An 11127-nucleotide genomic window follows, 5' to 3' on the forward strand; every position below is an offset into this window, starting at 1 on the left:
ATGTCAGGGGCATAAGTGTGCTTACGGATTGGAGGGATCAGGTTTTGAGCCTCAGGAGTTGGTGCAGCAACCCGCTTGTTATTGGTATCATAGCTCGCCTGGTAAAATGAAAGATCAGCCTCTTCAGCAAGTTGACAAGCCAGTGGACGTACTTCCCGGTTTATGGCGCGGAGATCTTCAGTGCCAAACTCTGATCCGTCTTCTTTTAAGCTTGGGTAGCCTTTAGCCACGTCCGTCGGATCAAGATCAGGCACCCATGCTTTTAAGCTTGGGTTAGTGCGGTCAGAGCGCCAGCCCTTGTAGCAGACCGCTTCAGCTCTTCTATCCGGGCAGGCAGCATAGATAGCCTGGCTAAGGTATCCTTGATCAAAGTTGGGGGTGGCTTACTGTGAGAAGTGGTGCAGATAATCCGTTGTGCGCCGGTATACAGTTGCTCTATTAGCGTGTAGGCAGCTTTCAACTTCTTCTGCACATTAGAGCCCAGATGGCTAATGCGAGTTCCTGTATCATTACAAACATCAGTAACCCGGCAACGCATGGGAGGATATGTTGAAAGCATAAAGGAAAGATGCTTACCAAATACAGCAACGGTCATAGCATGCACTTGCCGCTTTACACCAGTCAGCTCGTCAACCACCGGTTTAAGAGCGGCTTCTGCGTTTTCAGCCTTTTTATCAAAGCGGCCTTTTCAGTCTCCCAATCCGCCCGCTCTTTGTTGAAGCCCTCTTTCAGTTTCTCCATAGCGCCTAGAGCGCGAGTCAACTCTTCCTTCGCTTTGGAGGCTTCAGCTTGCTGGGTTTTGATGTTCTCTTGCAGATCAACGGTTTGGCGTTCCTTCTTGCTCAGCTCCGCCTGTAAAGGGACAGATGTATCATGAGTTGACATTACATATTTGAAGTACCAAGCCCATAACAAGTTATGCCCTTGATACTTGGGGGCTAATGCATGTTTGCTCTTGATCTGAAATTTCTATAAGTCCCAAGCACAATACAAGTATTAATCTTGGCACTTGGGGGCTAATGTGTGTTTGCTCAAAAAGCTGTTGGTATGGGAGTTCTTCTACAGTCTCGGTTCATCTTTATAAAGTTAAACCGGCCCTTGGGGGCTATACCGGTGAAAGAGCAGTATAGCAAATTTTAAAGAAACCAGTTCATCTTAACGAGGTAATCCGGTCCCTGGAGGCTAAATATGCAAACATAACTTATGACAAAAGTCCCGGTTTAGATCGGTATCATAAACCGTCACTTGGGGGCTACTAGGAATTGATAAACTACAATTGGACAAAAGAGAAAAATGGTAGTTACCTCATATCGCTCCTTCACCAAGTTTACCAAACTAGCTTCATAATCACGGCTGGTATACAGACGGTTCAAGAAGCCAGAGTGAATGTCTTGAGCATTGAGATGGGCGTAGCTTGATAAATCGGCATTCCATTTGCCTTTGCCGATAGCAGAGAGATCATCCTTGGCAGTATGCTTTGACAAAGCTACAAGATTGCCAGGAGTGGTGTGGCCAGTGCCAGTAATCATAATATCATCATCATCTTCACAGTAGCCCTCACCGGAGTTGGCGGTTTGTCAATATCCTTAACTGGACTGACCGGTTTGTCATCAGTTCGGACAGGGCTGGCTGGCCGGTCTGCACGGCTGGTAGTGTCAACTTGCACTTGTTCAGCAAGGAATTCATGGTCTTGAGGCAGCGGATCATGAAGCATGGCGTCAACATCGGTTTCTTCTGCCTCAGGAGTTGTTTCCGGTTCAGCAGCCACATTATCATCAGCCGGTTTGTTTAACCGAGCTTTCTTGCTAGGTCTTGGCTTGGCACTGAGAAAAGATAGACATAAGGATCAGTACAGTATGTAAAACACATCAAGAGTAAAGACATGTGCATAGCTCACCCAGGAACTGTTTTGAGGGGTGGAAGCTGTGTGGCCGATGACTCGCCTGAGGATGAGTGAGAAGTACCCTGATAATTTGAATCAGACGGGTTAAGAGGCTGGCGAAAACAACCTGTTTTTGGGCATGAAGTATCAATGGAATAAGAGACCTCTGATCGGCGTTTCCGAACCGGACTGTTTGGTAAACCGGCGGAGGTAACTACCTGGCCACTGTGCCGGGTTGTACGGCGAGCTTCGTGCTGCTGCATCTTCAAAAGAAAGTTTGGGTCCAAGTAAGCAAGAGGGTGAGAAAATTTTACTTTCCGGTTTGCTTGACGGATTTTTGGTGTTGGCAGAGGATCTGAATCAGAGGAAAGAATGGTTACCTCTACGTCCTCAGCGTGACTACCTTCAGCGTCATCCTGATAATAATCACTGTCAATGAGATGTACGAAAAATGAACCAAGAGAGTCAAGTTCTACCTCTGGTTCCGGATTACGCACATCGTCATCAGCGGGTAGATCGGAGGATGCGGTGGTCCTTCTTTTGGCAGGTTTCTTAACAACCTTGGTCTTTGGACGAACTGGCTTGACCGGTTTGTATTGCGGCTTCGCCGGTTTGTCTTGTGATGGTTTCTTGTTCCAGAACGGATCATCACCCTGTCAGAAAATAATCACACTTTCAGAGAATATTTGGACATAAGCAAATTTAGATACAAAGGATTATATTATTCTTACAGCTAGTGGTTTGTTGAAGGTGCAGAAAGGGAGTAGTCCGGTTTGGGCACAGACGGCCTCCGGTTCATTCAGTATTTTCTTTACAGCCTCAGTGACTTCTTCATCTGTAAGCTGAATGTCAATGTGCCGCTGAGCATCCTTCAAACTCCCCGTGTACTCACACATCAAACCGAGTCGCCGGCTTAAGGGCAGAATGCTCCAGCTTATCCAGCAACGAGCAAGATCAACTCCTGTCAAACCGTTCGCCATGAAGGCTCTAAGCTTTGATAGTTGGGGAGCATAGTTGGCCCGTTCTCTTGCTGTCAACCTCTGGGGAAACGGGTGTGTGTTGCTTAGGCATTCAGGGCGGTAACCCGGCAGGGGTTTTTCGTCAGATGGAGAGGTATCCATGTAGTAAAACCAAGTTTGGTTCCACTCTTTGGGGTGACTGTGGAGTTTAGGATGGGGGAAGGTGACTTCTTTCCTCTTCTGAACCGCCATTCCGCCCAGTTCCGTATTGGGTCCATCTGAAAACTCTGTGCGACGGTTTAAGTGAAAGAAATCCCTAAACAGTTTGACTGTAGGTTCCTCTTGCAGATAAACTTCACGGAATACTTGGAAGTGGCAGATGTTGGTAACAGAGTTGGGGCCGATGTCTTGAGGGCGCAGCTGAAAATTGGCTAGCACATCTCGGAAATTTTTTGAACCGGGAGGGCTAAAACCTCGTCCGAGATGATCAGCAAACACGACTACCTCTCCATCCTTAGGTGTAGAAGGATTTTCCGGGCCAGGGACCCTCCAGTGGATGACATCTTTCTTGGCTAAAGCGCCCGTTTTAACAAGGTTGTTTAACTGCTCCTCGGTTACTCGGGAGGGAGCCCAATTGCACTCATAGACTTATTTAGCCATGACAAGGAAAATCTAAAAAATGATTATTACCGGTTTAAGATTTACAGTGGACAACTATACAACGGTATGAGGATGCAAGCATATTGGTAAACCGGATTTGGTTATTCGTAAACCGGAGTCTGACAATGGAACGGTATAATGCATTGACGGTTCAACAGGGGACTAATGGTATCTACCGGGTCATCATTTTTTCTGTGAAGTTAAACTGGCCAATCTAGTATTCAAAGTGTGTAAGTGAAGGAAGAAACAAGTTTCACATCTTGCTATGGTAATTTCAGATCTACCGCGCGTAGGAAAACAAAATATATTCTGACCTAAATTCCAGCGTACTAAAAGTTCACCAAGTTAAGATGAGTTGGATGTCAAACAGGTGCTGAAACTACTACCGCGCGAGATCTATGTGGCTTAAACTACTACCGTGCGAGATCTATGTGGTTTTTGGATCTAATCCATGGATATAAATAAGGAAAAAGAAGGGCGGCGACGAACACTGATGAACGACAGAAACCCTAAGTGCAGATCTATGGTAAGAGAAAGGGGAGACTTACGGATGCTGTTGAGCAGCGGGGACGCACGGAGGAGCTCTGATACGTTCAGGTCGATGCAGCGGCCAAGGTTGGTGCAGCAGTCGAAGGTTGATGGCGGCGGCCGAGGTCGAAGGGTCGGGCGTCGCGAGGATGACGATGAAGTGAAGAGGCACGAGGGGGAAAATGGAAAGACCCCCTAGCCCTATTTATAAGGGAGGTAAACGACAGATGCGAAAATCGAGGAGCCAGATTTTTGGTATGAGGTGATGCTGTCGCCTCGATTGTCGGAGGCTCATTAATGACAGGTGACGTCACGACGGTTTACCATGATCCTAGAAAATGATGTCATGGCGTTTACAAGATTGTGTGAAGATGTTGAAGAAGAAATTTTCTGAAGTATTGAGGATTGACATGAACCAGTTCAAATCAATCTGGGGCCTAATGTTGGGGATATTACCACTGGGCGTAAACTGGCCAGGAGGGGCCGGGTTAACTTCATAAGTAGTTCATCTGTATCTGAAGCCCATGAAGACAGACGGTGACGCTTCATGAAGGCCCAGGGCCCAAAGCCGGTTTAAGGCCTGTAGACACAAACCGGCATTGAGATGTAAACTTGTGTTGTAAGATAGAAGTAGCAGAGACCGAGCCGGACACGATTATGAGCCGGCCTCGGAGTCTGTAAACCGACGGGCGTCAACCCATGTATATAAGGGGACGACCCGGCGGCGGTTCAGGGAGAACAGACAACAACTCGAGACTCAGGCAAAGCGTATTCGCTCCCTGGTCATCGAAACCCCATCAATTCCATCACAACTAGACGTAGGCTTTTACCTTCATCGTAAGGGGCCAAACTAGTATAAAACTCTCTTGCGTCCCTTGTCCGCTTTAACCCCTTTAAGCTAACCCATAGCGATGGCTCCACGACTAAGTCCTTTCTCTAGGACATCTGCCGTGACAAAACCACGACACCTTTCCCCCCTTCTTCCTTCTTTCCGGTTGTTGCAACCAGATGGTGATCCCTGGAGCCAGATGCCACCGCCGACGGATACTACTACGTGGAGACCACCGATGACCAGGAGTAGTTAGGAGGTCCCAGGCAGGAGGCCTTGCCTCTTCGATTGTTGATGTTTGTGCTAGCCTTCTTAAGGCAAAACTTGTTTAACTTATGTCTGTACTCAGATATTATTTCTTCCGCTGAATCACTTATGTATTGAGCTTATGCATTCGAGCCCTCGAGGCCCCTGGCTTGTAATATGTAGCTTATATTATTTTAATTTGTGTCCAGAGTTGTGTTGTGATATCTTCCCGCGAGTCCCTGATCTTGATCATACACATTTGCATGTATGATTAGTGTACGGTCGAATCGGGGGCGTCACACGTCGACATCATTATTCATTAGTTGCCATTGCATTAATAGCCTCGAGCCTGTTGCATATCTCACCCATGGGGACTAACGAGTTTAGAATTGTCACGCTCTTTGTGCACCTTAGTGATACGCTCACTCCACATAGCTATTTAGCATGCAATAGTTATCTTGCTATCATCATTTTTCCAGAAGTCCCTCCCGTGCATACCTTAGATACTTGTCTTATATATTGGCTAGCGCATCATGTACTTTGGCATAGCAAAAAAAAGAGCAAAAATCTTTTAAGAAAAAGAAGAGAAACAAAGAGCATGTAAGCAATAACATTGAGCCATTTTGCATAGTACATCATATTGGATCATACACACATGACATATTTGGGATTGAAGATAGTACATTACTCTAATAGGTTGGTGCACAAGCGTATCTTGCCCATCTGAGCAATCGAGCTATTATTTCTCAAGGATCTGTGCAACATGAGCATTTTCCGTGGTCTCACATTTTGTGCTCATTCCTTGGTTGTGCGGATCCCACTTATCTTCTTTGTGTGTGTTCCATGTGATATCCTAGGGTTTTGATTTATTTGTCTTACCTGCAATTTGTGAATCTCTTCAACATTATCAATATCTTGGCTAACACTTGCTTGAATTTTGTGCCAGTCATCCCAACCAAGCTCCTCGACATGCCTTTACTTTTGTAGGTGTGAGAAACAAACCCGGTACCAATTCTACTATTATAGCAATACATTGAGTGATACTCGATACATCCTCAATCTTCAAAAAAAGTAACTTTGGTATTGTTCTCCCATTTTTCCTACTCACCACTAGTTAACTATGATGCATAGGCCAAGCACTTCGGCAAACCCACTCTTTGAGGATCAAGATGAAGAGCACGACTACATCACCAAAAGTCATCTCTTCGGCATTCAATAAGCTCTGCATCAAGAAAGTGAAGCTTTGGGAGACCGCATCGAGCAACTCGCCATCGACCTATGCCAATCGGAAGCAAGAAACCGGGACTATCTTGACACCAAGCTATCCACACAAATGGAAGAATTTCGTCACATGATGGTCACCCGCGCGTCATCCACATCATCTTCATCAAGACGGCACCACTCGAGTTAGCACTCTTCCGACTCCTCTTCCGACACAAGTTTTCCATGAGCTCGTTTGCATCGCTGCGACGACCATCAAAATCCATTTCATGGCAAAGGGTTGCAAGACCAACTTCAAGAGCGTGAACAACATCATCGCCAAGAACAAGATGCCATGGACCAAGAGCAAGCTCAACAACCCCAATGCCAAGAACCAAAGACGATGACACACTGCAGCAAGAGCAACAACGCCGCGTGGAACAAGCGCTTGAAGCACAATGTGCACTTCGAGAAGCCACTCGCACCGTCGAAGAGTGCAACCGCCGGGTGCGTGAACAAGGAGTATGACAACACTACAAAAAATACATTTCCGTGATGATACGTGTTTGTCACAGTAGATCACGTTTTCTGTCATGCATGTACATCCATGACGATTTTATGACAGAATCATGATAGTCATACCTGTGCTGTCGTAAAAGTGTTCCATGACAATACCAAAATTATCATCACGGAAGTGTCCACTTCCATGACGATAAATGGCGTGTCTTGGAAGTGTTTTCGTCAAGGGTAACCGGCATGTGGCATCCACCATAGCAGGTCGACGTTAAGCTATCGGGTTCCGGTTTGGATCCGATAACCCGTTAATAGCGACGACCAATGGGGATTTTCCACGTGTAAAATTATCATTCGCCGGAGGATCCGCGTGTCGGCTCAACATTGGGATAGATGTCATCCACTCATTGTACGAGGGGTGCCTATGATACGTCGGCACATGGCAAGGCCCAACAGTGGCCCATTTAGGTGAAAGAGGCCGGCCCAATCAAAATTAGCAGGCTGACTCATATAGAGCCTACTTGTGTCTGGTCAATTTAAGCCCACGACCCATACGAGATGTGCCAATTCGGCCCATCAATGGCCCACTATTTAACACCATTGCAGCCCATCGTCAGTTCGAGCCCGTTAACAGCCCGCTATGTATTTGGGCTCAATAGCAGCCCGATGTGGTCTCGGCCTGTTATGGCCCATTCAAGGGATGGGCCAATTTTCAGGATGTACGTCTTTCGGCCTTTTAGCGACCCATTTAAGTGTTGGGCCAATTTCCAGCCCGGTGTGTCTTTCAACCTATTAATGGCCCATAAATGAGTTGGGCTATTTGTAGTCAGACCTGAGTTTTGGCCTCTTAACGGCCCATGCTCTTCATGGTCTAATACCAGCCTGGTTTCTCTTTCCGCCTGCTAAAGGCCCACAACACAGTTGGGCCATATACAGTCCGACCTGACTTTCGGCCTCTTAGTGGCCCATGCTCTTCATGATCTAGTACGAGCCCATTGTCTCTTTCGGCCTGCTAAAGGCCCACAGTACAGTTGGGCCTTATATAGCCCGACCTTAGTATCGGCCTGTTAACGGCCCGTGAAATCAAATGGGCCCACTTATTGCTCGCTTCAATGTAGGCCTGTTAACGACCCAGGAGGTAACATGGCGACGCATTAACTGTTGGCTCGTTTCAGTTATAGTGGCCCAATAGAGCTTTCGGCCTGGTTACGACCCATCAATTTAATGGGCCTTCTAAAGTTCGAACAAGTATGTAGGCCCAATTAGATAACGTTGATTCCGGGCCAGCTATAATTTGAGACCATTACGACGAGCAATTATGGACAGGACCAAAACCGATCAATCAAAGGCCTATGAGATATTTGGCCCCTGCGAGCCCATTAGGGAAGCCCATTAAGGGCAGTAGGCATCTAACCTTCATATAGTGCCCACGACTGTTCGTGCTAACTAATAATTTCACTATTTTTTTGGCTTCCTAGCGACCAGTTAGCTGGAATGTGAGGCGCACTAAGCAAACGTACAGCATACAAGGAAAAACGTAGCACATCCAGCATATATTATAGGAAATCACATCCACTGGGCAATCAAAGATTGATGCCCGGGCAAATAAATGAATAGAACTTAACGATCTACAACCTCACAATCTGCAACCTCAGCGCGGATGACGCCCATAAGCAAGTGAGCAAGTTCTTCCTTCTTTGCTACACTGTCTCTGAAAACATTGATCAGTTGTTGCCGCGCAAGAATGTGCACCTCTGATTCCTCCATGATTTTCATCATTGCTTCAGCCAGTAATTGGTTCACAAACATACATTTTTTCCGTTGGATCGAGACCGAGGAAACTCAAAAGATTCAGATGGCGATTTTGGTAGGCTTATATTATTGATAGTGGAGAGTGTCTCGACCACTGCATCATAACATAAATTAGGAGGGGAACCGAACAGATTAACCAAGAGTTATTGCCATATTACCTGGCCTAGATTTATTGGAAAGAAACAATGGGGTTGCCTTGTTGTTCCAGAGTTTGTCTTCTTATCTTCTACAGCCTACACCAAATTAACACACTAGCAGTGCTATCATTGGCCAGGTCAGATAAATAGGAAAGCAACATTGACACAACAAACGTTTGGGCAACTAGACCACACCAGCCTACACCCGATTAACACAATATGGCAGAACTATCATGAGCTAGGTAAGGTAATAGGAAAGGAACATTGACATAATGATTGATTGGGCAACCAGAACATCACTACAATTTAGTAATGTGCATGTATTAGATAGTACACTCATGCAGCTAAGTATGCAAAACTACGAGGCAGTTTTCCTTGAAAAAATCAGCATTGTCGCCTTTTATTATACATTTTTCTACAAGTAAGTTTGGATCAGATAAAGGTTGGATTCACGCCGATTAACAAAATACATGCTGAAGTAAAAATATAGTGATAAACAACAGGTACTTACATCAACATTGGAGCACAGAGAATTCCCGCAAGATACTTTCCTCAAATATGATCCCAGTTTAGAAAGTCTTCTATCCTTTAATCTTATTTTCTAAAAGAGAGATGGGTAAGAAAGATGTAGAAAATATAATCTGAATGCTATAAAATTGCATGATGTGAGGATACGCACACGCTTTTTAGAATGGAGTTGACATATTTTTGCTGGACTGGAGCGGACTAGTTCGTTGGCCACTTGAATCTGCTTATTATCAATAGGAGTTGAGTTTCTCTATGCTAGAGCAGTATCTATGAACACTGGAGTCGGTTTACCATCTCCTGGCGTTTGGATCTTTTGCAAAGACCTTGTTTGTAACCCGTTAGATTCTAACATAGCCGTCTTCCCCTTGCATGCCTTATATAGAAGAATGGTGCTTCAGTTATAAAACATGCTAGGGCAGAGAGATGGAATAGGTACTGAAGAATAGAAAGGCATGGCATATTGACATGTATTCCCTTCATCCGGAAATATAAGGATGTTTCTAGGCGTATTTCAGTTCTAGATACATCCATTTTTATCCATTTCTGCGACATGCAATCCGGCAGAGGGAGTATGATGTAAGAGCTAGGGATACGACATGACAACAGAGTAAAAAACACTAGTTGAATGTAAAACTGTATGATAGCGGAATACATATAGAAAAACACTAAGGCAACATATGCATGTATGATTGGGAAACTAAGATGGCATTGCAACAGACCACTTGAACAACACTTCAATGTAAAAAAACATGGTATGGTAGACAGATGGAGTACATACTGATGAATAACAACGCAAAAGATATTCAGAAGCATGATGTCCAAACTAAGCAGATGGCATTGCAATAGAGTAGAATCATACTACTTGAATGTGAAAACATGTTATCATGAATGGAATAGGTACTGAAACACAGGAAGGCATGGCATATTTACATGCATGATCAGCAGGCTAAGCACATGGCATTGCAACAGAGTAGATGCACGCCAGGACATTATATCCATGTTGTACCCATATCACGGGCCAAGTTAGAGCAAGGACCTTGTGGGGTGAATAGGATTCATCATGTTTCTGCAAGTCTTCTGAAGAACTGCCTTTACATGTTCCATCATATTGGGTATCATTAACGTCAAGTTCGTTGGCCGTTACATTGCTCCATGAGGTTCTTGTTGATATGTTAGTGTGTGAAATTATATCTGACATGCATGGAAGACAACTAGTGGTTAGATTTATGTACTGAGTGGCTATAGGAGACGACATAAATAGTAGGATTGGGCTTAACTAGCAGCAACATGTCTCAAAAACTAAAGGGAGAACACAAATGAAAGCTACATAATATGTATCATTCGTACTCTTGATTAACTAGATGGCACAAAAAAGTATGAAAGAACAACATAGGTAATACTAGAAGTGGTATAATCACCAGCCCATGGGATAGCATTGGCTGATGGATGATAACTATGGAACAACATTACCTAAAGAACAAGTCTCTTATATGAACTATGGAACAACGTTAACTCCTGAACAAGACTCTTAAGAGATCAACATGAAAATACAATGAAATGTGATAATCTATTTTCCATGCTTAGATGAATAACAAAGCCATAAATGTTGCACACAAGTAAGATGAGGGTATAGCCTATCTGGCCGCCATCCATAGGAGTGAGCATCATGTGCTGACTTGTCGATGGCCCTGCAGTTGTTGTGGCTGTCCATGTCGGGCACGCACATTCGATGCAGGGAACTGTTGAGTGGGGGCTATAGCTCCCTGCTTGTGTATGCTTCCCTTGTTGGAGCAGCTGTGGTGAGAAGGAAGACGATGTGGCTGAAGGTGCAGA

The 11127-nt window shown here is 45.0% G+C and overlaps 1 long non-coding RNA gene across 1 annotated transcript; it reads left to right on the forward strand.

The window, feature by feature from the left end:
* Positions 1 to 5012: 5012 nt before the first annotated feature.
* LOC123052804 (uncharacterized) lies at positions 5013 to 6943 on the forward strand. Its single transcript, XR_006425079.1, has 2 exons — positions 5013 to 6109; positions 6236 to 6943. It is a non-coding gene; the product is annotated as an uncharacterized lncRNA (long non-coding RNA).
* Positions 6944 to 11127: the final 4184 nt, after the last annotated feature.

The sequence above is a fragment of the Triticum aestivum genome, chromosome 2D (genome assembly GCF_018294505.1).
Source record: "Triticum aestivum cultivar Chinese Spring chromosome 2D, IWGSC CS RefSeq v2.1, whole genome shotgun sequence".
NCBI lineage: Eukaryota > Viridiplantae > Streptophyta > Magnoliopsida > Poales > Poaceae > Triticum > Triticum aestivum.